Source organism: Notamacropus eugenii, chromosome 4, assembly GCF_028372415.1.
Source record: "Notamacropus eugenii isolate mMacEug1 chromosome 4, mMacEug1.pri_v2, whole genome shotgun sequence".
NCBI lineage: Eukaryota > Metazoa > Chordata > Mammalia > Diprotodontia > Macropodidae > Notamacropus > Notamacropus eugenii.
In genome coordinates this window covers 443540143-443552246 of record NC_092875.1, presented here as the reverse complement: position 1 = coordinate 443552246, position 12104 = coordinate 443540143, and positions in this window count along the sequence as shown.

Below are 12104 nucleotides of genomic sequence, written 5' to 3'. Positions count from 1 at the left end.
AAAATTTGACTTTCAAATCTAAGATTCAAGAGAAGGATAAAAAGGTAAATATGAAAGAGACATCATAAGAGATTCAATAAGGTTAAACTGTTTACCTTTCTATATGGGAAAATAATACATACATCTTAAAAACTTTATCATTATTGGGGCAGTTAGAAGGAATCTACATAGGAAGAGGATATGGGAATGAATCAATTATGCTGGAATGATGTAAAAAAATGGTTAGGAGATGAAGAAGGATACCCTGGGAGAAAGAGTAAGAGAGAGAAAGAATGGAGAAAATTGCCTCACATAAAAGAGATATAAAAGGAAGAGCTTCTACAATGGAGGGGGAAATGGTGAAGGAGGGTGAGCAGGCAACGTTTGAACCACCCTCACATCTAAATTAGTCCAAAGAGGGAAATATATATGTATATGTGTATGTGTATGTGTATGTATATGTATATGTATATACATACATACTCACTTAGTAATAGAACACTATCTTTCCCAATGGGAAAGTAGGAGTGAAAAGGGATAAGAAAAGGGGGAGGTGGATAAAAAGAAAGGAAGGCAGATAAAAGAAAGCAGTGGTAAGAAGCAAAATAAGACTTTAGAGGAGGGACAGGATAAAAAGGAGAGAAGCACAAATAGAGGAAAGCAGGTTGGAGGGAAATGCATAGTTACTAATTATAACTATAAATATGAATGGGATAAACTCACCCATAAAACAGAAGTGGATAGCAGAGTAGATTAGAAACTAGAATCCAACAATATGTTGTTTATATGGAAACAGAGAGACACATTCAGAGTTAAAATAAAGTGCTAGAGCAGAATCTGTTATGCATAACTGAAGTAAAAAAAGGGAGGGACAGCAATCACGATCTCAGACAAAGCAAAAGCAAAAATAGACCTAACTAAAGGAGTAAAATAAGCAAGAAAATGACCTCTTGCTAAATGAAACCATAGATAATGAAATAATATCTGTATTAAACATATATGCATTCAATGACATAGCATCCAAATTCTTAAAGGAAAAGTTCAATGAATTACAGGAAGAAATAGTAAAACCATTCTAGTTGGGGGACTCAAATTTCCCTTATCAGAGTTAGATAAATATGATCATGAAAAAATAAGAAAGAAGTCAAGGAGATGATTAGAACCTCTGGAGAAAACTGAATGGGAATAGGAAAGATATCTTTTTCTCAGCTGTACATGGCACCTTCACAAAAATTGAACATGTATTAGGGCATAAAAACCTCACAACCAAATGGGAAAAAGCAGAAATATTAAATGTACCCTTTCCAAACCATAATGCAATAAAAATTACATTTAATAAAGGGCTGTGGAAACATAGATTAAAATTAAGTGGAAACTAAATACTCTAATTCTAAAGAATAAATTGGAGAAAGAATGAGTCATTGAAACAATCAGTTAATTTAATTAATTTTCAATTTTCATTCATTGCTATCATTATAGCAATGAGACAACATTCCAAAACTTTTGGAATGTAGCCAGTGATATTTAGAGGAAAATGTATATCTCTAAACATATATCAATAAGATAAAGAAAGAGCCGATCAATAAACTAGACATGCAACTAAAAAAATAGAACAAATTAAAAACCCCTAATTAAATCTTAAAATGGAAATCTTCAAAATTAAAGGAAAGATTAATAAAACTGAAAGTTTAAAATATTGACCTAATAAATAAAACTAGGAGCTAGTTTATGAAAAGATAAAGTAGATAAACCATTAGTTAATTTGATTTTTTGGAAAAAAAATTGCCAGTACCCAAAATGAAAAAGTTGAATGCAATATCAATGAAGATGAAATTAAAGCAACTATTAGCACTGGCAGTTTAAGTGAAATAGATGAATATTTACAATAATATAAGCTGCCTACATTAACAAAAGAGGAAATAAAATACTTAAATAACCCTATTTCAGAAAAAAAAAATTGAACAAGACATCAACAAGCTGCCTAAAGGAGAAAAAAACAGAGCCAGATGGTTTCACAAGTGAATTCTACCAAACATGTAAGGAACAATTAATCTCAATCCTATACAACTGTCTGAAAAAATAGAGAAAGAAATAGTCCTACCAAATTCCTTTCATAACACAAATATGGGTTTGATTCTTAAACCAGGGAGAGTAAAAACAGAAAGAAAGCTATAGACCAATTTCCTTAATATTGATGCAAAAACTTTAAATAAAATACTAGCAAGGAGATCACAGCAATATATCACAAAGATCCTACGCTATGACTAGGTAGAACTTACACCAGAAATGTAGGGCTAATTCAATAATAGGAAAATTATCAGCATAATGGAGCGTATTAATAACAAAAACAAAAAAAAATCATTTGATTATATCAATAGATGCAGAAAGAGCCTGATACAAAATTCAATATTCATTCCTATTAAAAAACACTAGAAAACATATGAATCAATACAGCTTTTCTTAAAATGATAAGTAGTATCTATCTAAAACTAAGAGTAAACATGATCCATAATGGGGATAAATATGAGACCTTCCTAATAAGCAAGAATGTCCATTATCACCCTTATTACTCAATATTGTAGTAGAAATGCTAGTTATATCAATAAGAAAAAGAAATTGAAGTGATACAAATTGGCAATGAAAAACACAACTATAGCTCTTTGCAAATGATATGATGATGTACTTAAAAAACCCTAGAGAATCAGCTAAAAAACTCGTTGAAACAGCTGTTGAAACCTCAGGGTTATTTTGATTTGTATTTTTATCATTAGTGATGTGGAGCATTCTTTCATATAGTTGTTAATATTCTTTCAATTCTTCTTTTGAGAGCTATTTATTCATTTCTCTTGATTACTTACCCATGGGGAAATGGTTTTTATTTCCATTAGTTGTCTCTATATTTAGATAATAAACTCTTCTCAGAAGTTTTTGAAAGAAGGATTTCTGTATCTTAGATATCAAACTCTAATCATAAGTATTTTTCCCTTTGGACTACTTTCCTTTTTATCCTAGAGACATTCATTTTTTTTGCATGTGTAAAAGCTTTAAATTTCATGTAATCAGAATTATCTATTTCATTTTTATTTAGTCCTTTTTTTGTAAAGGATATATTTCCTTCCCATAGCTATGAAAAATGGCTAGCAATTACATAGCATTTTAAAGTTTGCAAAGCACATTACAAATATGATCTCATTTGAAAAAATCAATGATCTCACTTGATCCTCAAAACAACCCTCAGAGGTACCCCATTTTGCAGATGAGGAAACTAAGGCAGGCAGAGATTAAATGACTGGCTCAGGGATGTACAGCTAGTAAGTATCAGAGTCCAGATTGGAACTCAGGTCTTGCTTGTTCCAGCCCTGGCACTCTATCCATTGCTCTTTCTCTTACATATCTTGTATGTAGCTAATTATTTATATACTCAATCTCCCCATTAGATTGTGAGCCTCTTGAGAGCAGGAACATTTTTATTTTCGTTTTTTGCCTTTCTTTGTATCCCTAGTGCTTAGCAAAGTGACTGGAATATTGTGCTTAATAAATGGTTTTCAAGTGGCTGACTGACAAACAGATTAGTTTCTTTTCCTCTTCCTCCTCATTCTGTTTTTCTCAGTCTCCTCCTCCTCCTCCTAGCTCTACTTTTATGTGAGCCTTCTCTTTAACTATTAACCTATAAGAGAAAGGAGACAGACAATTATATAATAGAAACAAATATACACATGTAATTCAGCTGCCATGTACAGGGGACCCTCTCACTGAAGGGTGCCTTGGTTGAAAAGACAAGCTTGATTGAAATGGGGATGAAAATAATTAGAGCAGAAAAATGAAAACAGAAAGGTAGAGCTATTCAAATGAAATCAGAGACATCAGCAGTAACAAAATTAAAATACAATGACTTCTCAAAATATTCTTTCCTCCTGCGATGGTTTTATTCACTGAACCACTCAAGGATCATAAGTAGTAAGGTAGAGTAATTAACCTAATGTTTATCTATGAACAGGTTGGAAACTAAAATGAAAGGGAAATATAAGCAAAATAAATTTTTAACTTCCAAAGATGGATTGTAAAGAAGGGATTAAAAGGAGAGAAAGAAAATTTAAAAAACAACCAACAAGGCCAGGGCTAGGCAAAGAGAAGCAGTGCAGAAGATTATGGATAAATTTCAATGATACATTATCAGTGTTCCTCTTATTCCTTCTCTTTGTCTTAAGTTCTGTGTTGGAATTCCAAAGTTTCTATTGTAGCCCTAGTCTTTTCAACAGGAATGCTTGGAAATCTTGTTTCACTAAAGGTCCATTTCCCTCACCCGCATTCCTCTATATGATTATATTGCATCTTGCTTGGTAAATGATTCTTGGCTGAAAGCCCATATCCTTTCCCTTTTACAATATCATATTAAATCTCTCTGTTGCTTTACTAGTGGCCGCTAAATTGTGTGTGATCCTGACTAAGGCTCCTGGGTATTTTAATTCTTTCCTTGTAGCTGCTCATTGTAGTTTTTCTTTGACCTCAACTTTCTGGATTTTGGTTACAGTCCTGAAAGGCATTTCTTTCTGGAAATGAGAGGCAGACTATTTCCACTTTGCCCTCTGGTTCTGAGATCTGAGCAGTTTTCTTTTAAAATTTCTTGAAGTATGATGTCTCGATTGATTTTTTTCTTTTGGTCATAGTGTTTAGGTACTCCAAAGATTCTTAACTTTTTCTCTTCTATCCATTTTCTAGGTCAGTTGTATCTGCTATAAGCTATCGTACATTTTATTCTACTTTTTTCAGTCTTTTGACTTTGTTTTTAATATTTCTTGTTGTCTCATGGAATTATTGACATCCATGTAGTCCATTCAAATTTTCATAGCTCTCGTTTCTTATCCAATTTTTTCCTCAAGTACTCTCATTTCATTGATATGACCATTTTTAACCCTTGCTTCATATCTTCCAGGAAGTCCAGCTAAGTTTGTGCCTCAGCTGTGTTTTTCTTTGAGGCTTTGCTTTTGGATGTGTTGGAGTAATTCTCTTCTGGGTTTGTGTCTTGCATTTTTCCTTCGTTTTTGAAGAGGACTGTGACATCAGGAAAATGATGATGACATGACTTGCAGTTGACCTTGATTTAAGTGCGGGAGGGCTGTGCAAGGTTACCAGCCTCATTTTCTCCTCCAGAGCCATCTGGGTCCAGTGACCTGATATTCATCAGGATGACTGGAGATGGCCCAGGATACAATGGGAGACCCTGGCCCTTTTAGGCTAAGCATCTTTTGAGGTTCTGACTTTGAGTGAGGTAACACCCATTCAGTGAATAGGCCTCTTTAAGAAGTCAGTCAAAGATGGTCCCTTTAATTAGAAAAAAGAAGAAAATATCAAAGTGGGAGAGGCAGAAGGACTGCTAGTCAAAAAAGAAACAGTTGCCATTGACATTCAATCTGAGGCAGGAGGGCCTAAAATATAGCATTAAGAGGAGGTTGAGCCTGGACCTATTGTGGTCCAATCTATGAGCTTGACAGTGAAATAGAAAAGGAAGAAAGAAAGGAAAGAAAGAAAGAGAGAGAGAGAGAGAGAGAGAGAGAGAGAGAGAGAAGGAAGGAAGGAAGGAAGGAAGGAAGGAAGGAAGGAAGGAAGGAAGGAAGGAAGAAAGAAAGAAAGAAAGAAAGAGAGAGAGAGAGAGAGAGAAAGAAAGAAAGAAAGAAAGAAAGAAAGAAAGAAAGAAAGAAAGAAAGAAAGAAAGAAAGAAAGAAAGAAAGAAAGAAAGAAAGAAAGGAAGGAAGGAAGGAAGGAAAGAAAGGAAGGGAGGGAGGAAAGAAAGAAAGAAGGGAGGGAGGGAAGGAGGGAGGATCTTGTACCCCTACTTGTCCTGGTGCACAACCTGTCCCTATACTGGAGTGCTTTACTTGGCATGTTCCTGGCCAGATCCCATCCATAATGTCCATAGAACTCTCTGTCTCCATATGTCAACTTGGGCTGCAAAAATAACTCATTGCAATTTTTTCTTGGATTTTCCCATCTGGATTTGATCAATGGAACAGATTATAAACATGAGACCCAGAAGAAACTGAACATAATAGTACGGCATTCAATAAACCCAAGTACTACAGCTACTGGAGGAAAAATTACTAGTTTAGAGACAAGTGTCAGAGGGGCTGTGGAAGGACAAGCACACTAAGTGCATTGTCAGTAAATGCACTGTGGAGTCCTCTAAACATTCTGAAAAGCAATTTGGAACTGTACTCAAAAAGGTACTAAAATGTGCTTATCCTATGATCCGGCAAGTGACATCACTATTTGGAATATATCCCTAGGAGGACAAAGAGAGAAATGATCCATATGTATAAAAAGATTTGCACCATATAAAATAATAAAAGGACAGATCCAGAGAAGACTGGGAAAACTTGTATAAACTGACAAAGCGAGGGGAAGCAAGAGAACAATTTAAATAATGACATGAAAAGAAAACCAACTTTGAAAGACTTAAGAACGCTGATCAATGCAGTGTCCAGTCACGACTGCTGGTTTTGGAGGAGATTTAAAGAGACTATAAAGGAAGGATAGTGACACAAAAAAAGGAAGAAAAGTAAGATAAGAACAGCAATGGATCATTTTTAAAATATGTAAAAGACATTAGAAGAAAGTTCAGAATGGGGTTGAAATGATCACAGTTAATTTGAAATATGAAAACAAAACCACTAAACCTGGTAGATATTCATGGCCTAATATGCAGTCCTCTTTTTCTGCTCTTTTATTGGGGGAAAAAGACTCTCTTTGTTTATATGGTTAAATTTATAATTTAAAAAAGTTTTTCTTTAAATTGGTTTCTTTACTTCCTCTCCTTTCACTCTTTTCCAAATTCTCTGAAACCTGGTTTATGATGTCACCGCTCAACAGACGCTGCTCTCTCCTAAATTTCTTAATCTCCAAGCTATATGGTTTATTCTTAATTCTCATTCTTTTTAACCTTTCTGCTGTATTTGACACTGTTGATCACCTTATCCCAGCTACGTCTCCTCTCTGGATTTTTGTGACATCACTCCCCTGGCCCTCCATTTACCTAACTGATTATTCCTTCTCAGCCTGCTTTGCTGGAGCTTCATTTATGTCATGCCCGCTAATCATGGGCATACCTTAAGATTCTGTCCTTGGCCTTCTTCTCTTTTCCCTCTATATTCTCACTTCATGACTTCACCAAGTCCCATGAGCTCATTTGCCATCTATAGTTGAAGACTCTCAGATCTATATATCTAGCCCCAGTCTCTTTCCTGAACTCCAGTCCTGAATCTCTAATCAACTACTGGACATTTAAAACCGAATGTCTCCTAAGCAGCTCAAACTCAACATATACAAAGCAGACCTCATTATCATTCCTCCCAAATCTACCCCTCTTCCAAACTTTCCTTTTATTGCTAAGGGTACCCGTACCCGTATCTTTCCAGTTGTCCTGGTTCTTAGCCTCTCACTGTCTTCCTCAACTCCTCACTCTCACTAATCCCACATATCCAGACAGTTGCCAATCATGTTGTACCTGTCTTCACAACATTTATCACATGTGTCTCTTTCCACTCACAGAGTTGCCACCCTTGTTCAGGCCCTTATCGTCTCTCATCTTGACAACTGGAATAGGTTCCTATTGGATCCCCTTACCTTTAAGCCTGTCGCCATTCCAAAACAAATACCAAAGTGATTTTCACAAAATGAAGATCTGAATACATCATACTTCTACTTCATAAACTCTAGAGATTCACAATTAACTCTAGGATCAACTATACACTCTTTGTTTGTTAGGAGAGTGTTGATCTTTGACCAATCTCCCAAATCAGAAGGCCCAGAATCTAATCATAATGTATCAATGAAGGGTTTAACTGTAAAAATGTAGGAACATCTTTTTCTTACAGAATTAAAAAGAGCTACTACACTGACTGAGCAAAAATTAGACGTGTTCACAGGACTTTAAACAGCCAAGACCCAGAGATGGCAGTTCAGTTCAAGAGCATAAGAACTTGGAAATACATCATGAAGGAGACCCCTTCAAGGAGGAAAAAGGTGATTTCTTTTTTCACCACCATCCTCATCAGTCATGGTATCTAACAGTGATTTGCCCAGGAAATATTCCATACAGTATTTTGCGAGTCCATTGGTTTGAGAGAGTTTGAAGAATAATTGAGAGAGCAGAGACACACTTTCCAGACAGATATAGATAACCCTGGGCAAGTCACTTTACCTGGATTGCTTCCAAAAAGACAAGCAAAAAACCAGATAAATATGGATATATATATATATATATAAAATCATTCAAGGGAGGAATCAATTTTGAGGGATGGGGCCTCTAACAGTAAAGAGAACTGCCTATGGAGGAGTGACTGGGGCATAATATAAATGATTCAACATGAAGCTGGGTTGGAAAGTGATAATCATTTACAGTCATTTGAACCTTAATAAGGACCAGAGCCTGAATTAATCAACCAAAAGCAGCCCCTAGGCCTCTGAGTAAACTCAGAGAATGCTGCTTCCTGTGTCAACAAGGTCAGAGAGAGCTGACTAAGAGCACTTTCCTCTGTTTATGGCCACTAAGGATGAAGACATTAACCTGAGATCCTCCCTGGAATAATGGGACTTTTCTTATCTTAATATTTTATGGACATATACTATTTTATGTCATGTTAATGGTAAAGAAAACACAGATATCCTGTATCATAATTTCTATTGACACTGTCAACTCTCTTATCTTATTGTATTTACCACCTATTCAGTTGAGAAAATTCCTTTCTCATAATATGGTTAAACATATATGGAGATCATAAATTTTAGTGACATAGACATCCTGAGTTGGGATTGTTCTAGAATGTATTTGTCTTCTCATTCTTTTTATCAGACAGTTAGATTTTATCTGGCTCTGTGCATGCATGTATTCTGCTAGCTTTATGGGAATAAAACAATATGAATTTATATATCACCTAGCCTGTTTTCCTCTTTTAACCAAACTTTCTGGTCAAGAAAAGTCAGGTGGGGTGGTGCCTCAAAGATACCTTCTAGAGAAGGCTTTGGCCCAGTGAGGGGGGAAGAGAACTGGGTTTAGAGTGTAGAAAAGATTTCTCCTCACTGTTTCTCTAATATTAACATCCCTGTGTTCCTAGTCCTCCCCTCCACCACTGGCTATACCTTCTTTACCTCCCAGACACACTGATTCTGATGAAACAGTTGGGACACTCCTCTCTCTGCTCTCCACTGCCATTTCTAGGCTCTTCCTTCTCCATTTATATTTTTTTCTATCTCCTTCTATAATGCCATGAGTTTCTCAAATCCCTTGGCTAGAAATCTCTAAGTCATTTGTCAACCTTCTCTTTTCCTTCCCTGTCCCCACAGTTCTTGCAAAGGAATCCTCCTGTGGTGTACATGGACAAATAAAGTCCAAGCTCTTTATTCTGACTTTCTGTCACCATTCAACAAATATTTAGTTCCTATGATGTGCAGAGCCCTGTGGAGAGGGGATATGTATCCTTAGGCCAAGCTCAGAATGGTCCCCTGAAAACTATATGAAGGCTCAAGCTGCTCTTTGAGAAACAAAGACAATTTCCCAGAAACACATAATAGCACAAAGTCCCAAAGATTCCCATAGTTCATGGATAAGTGGGAAAAGAAATGTGTAGCCAACTCAGTTTCATTTCCCACCTGGACTTCATGATTTCCAGAAACTCATCATCATGAAAGATGAAATCTACTCACACCTCCTCAAATCACTTCCCATTCCAGCTGCAGGACTTTATCTTTCCCCTTCATGGAGTACCCTTCCTCCTACCAGTCAGATTCTTTCTATGTGTCATCTCCATAATAACAATAATAATAATATAAATGTATATAGCACTTATTATTGCCAGGTATTCACAACTATCTCATTTAATCCTCACAACAACCCTGGGAGGCAGATGCTATTATTATCCACATTTTACAGATGAGTAAAGTTCGGCAAATGGAGGGGGTTAGGTGACTTGCCCAGGATCACACAGCTAATAAATATCTGAATGTCTTCCTGACTCCCAGTCTAGCTTTCTGTCTGTGGCACCCATTCAAGAAGCCTGCATCATTGTAAGATCCTTGAAGGCAGAGGCTCTTTCTTTGTATCCCCAGGGCTTAGCACCATGCTTAGTCCATAAGAGGTTCTTAATAAATGCTTATTGACTGAAACTGAATTCATGCTCCCACGGAGATGTTCCAGCTTGCAATGCTGCTGCTCACAGCTTCTCCCCTCCCTCCATCTCCAAGAGATAAGAATTTGTTTATGTGCCTTCGCTGAGCTGCTACCTGTTTCTGCACTGTGACTGCCATCTGCTGTGTACCAGAGAGCTGCCAATAGCCACTGGCTGTTTCTCCACTCTACCATTACTGCAACATACTGTTTCTACCCTGAGTTTCCATTGCCATAAATGCTGCTTCTTCACTGAATTACATCTAGTGGGCATCCTTAATCAATCTATCACCAAGTATTTTGGGTAGTTGTTTATTAGGAAGTCCTCCTTATACTGAACTAAAATCTCGCTCTCTGTAATTTCTACCAGGGAGCTAAGTAGAATAAACCTAATCTTTCTTCCCATATGACTTCACTTCAAATATCTGAAGACAGTGATGTGTATGTAAGGAGGATTTTGTTATCCTTCTTAGAGATAGTTTCTCAGGATCCATGGCCATGGGTATGTCTAGGTTCCAGGTGTTTGATAATAACTCCCAGAATAGTTCCAAGGAATTCTAGATAGTAGTTCTTAGAATCATAGTAACAGACAGCCCTAGTGAGGCTGCGCTGTGAGATATGGGATTGACATAATTGATATTTACTATGCTGGCACAAAATGACAATATTGCCAAAGTTAACCTGTGAGCTTAATGTTGGCCTTCTTTGTCTGATTGCCCTATAAAAGCAGAAGGGCACTGGTCAGTGAGAAAAAGGACCAATGTGTGAAACCATGGGGAACCTATAGGCGAATTTGTGTGTGCCTCAGCTGGCCCCCATTGAGGCTTGAGGACACTTAGTGAAGTGCAGAAATGTGCCCGTCTCGATTGACCCCATTGAGACATAGGGGTAGTTGCCCTTCCTCTTCTTGCTGGCCCCTGTGAGAAGAGTGATTAGGGAATGCTGTAGGAGATGGTTCTCCCAGCAACCATTTGAGAAGACTAGACTAGAATAAAACTGATTGATTATTAAGGTTTCTGAAGCTATCTGCTTGTCTGACCAGATCAAGAGTGAACCTGTTAGGGGCTGGAGTCCAAAACCTCCAGTGCCTCCTGTGTATTATCTATGAAACATGATCTTATGTTCTCCCACCTCTGTCCCCACCCCTGAGTCCTTATCTATTCTTCCTCTGAAGATGCCTTGCCTTATCAATGCCCCTGGCTGGATGTGACACTAGACAAGACCCAGTAAAGCAGGACTATAATCTTCCTATTTTTGGACATTTTATTTAAATTAATGCAACCTAAGATGGCCTGGGGTAGGGGGGGAGGGGCTGCTCCACAACATTGATGACTCATATTATGTTTGCAACAAGACCATCAAGTCCTTTTCACGTGAAAAGCTGCCTAGCCAGGTCTTAATCCTGTCTTGACTTTCTCCATGAAGCCTTCAAAATGGCTAATTTCATTTGTCATGCATTATTTTTATTTATTAAAAATATAATTTTCTTACTAGGATTACAGCAATGTGATAACGATTGAGTATATGCTTTTAAAAATATTAAATGAATTTAAATTATCTTTATAGTTCTGTTCCTTCAACTCGATTATAAACATCCTGAAGACAGGGTGCTATACTTCCTGAATTCCTATACTTCCCTGAATCTCCTGGCACCTGGCTCAACCCTCAGCACAAGGCCCTAGGCATTTTTTGTTTTCATCCAATAACAGCTTGATAATAATGAATAGTCTTGATTTGAAAATCCAATTAACTTTCCACATTAAAACTGTTCCAGTGAAAACGGGTTTCATTGCCAGTCAGGGAAAAACACAGGGAACCCAGGAACAAATTTGGCTTTTCTTGGATTGACATGAAAAGTGAATAAAATGTAATCATACAGTGAATAAAATGTAATAAAATGTAAAGTTTAATCAGTAACTTTTCTTGGATTGATGTGAAAAGTAGGTAGAAGACACCAGTAGTATCT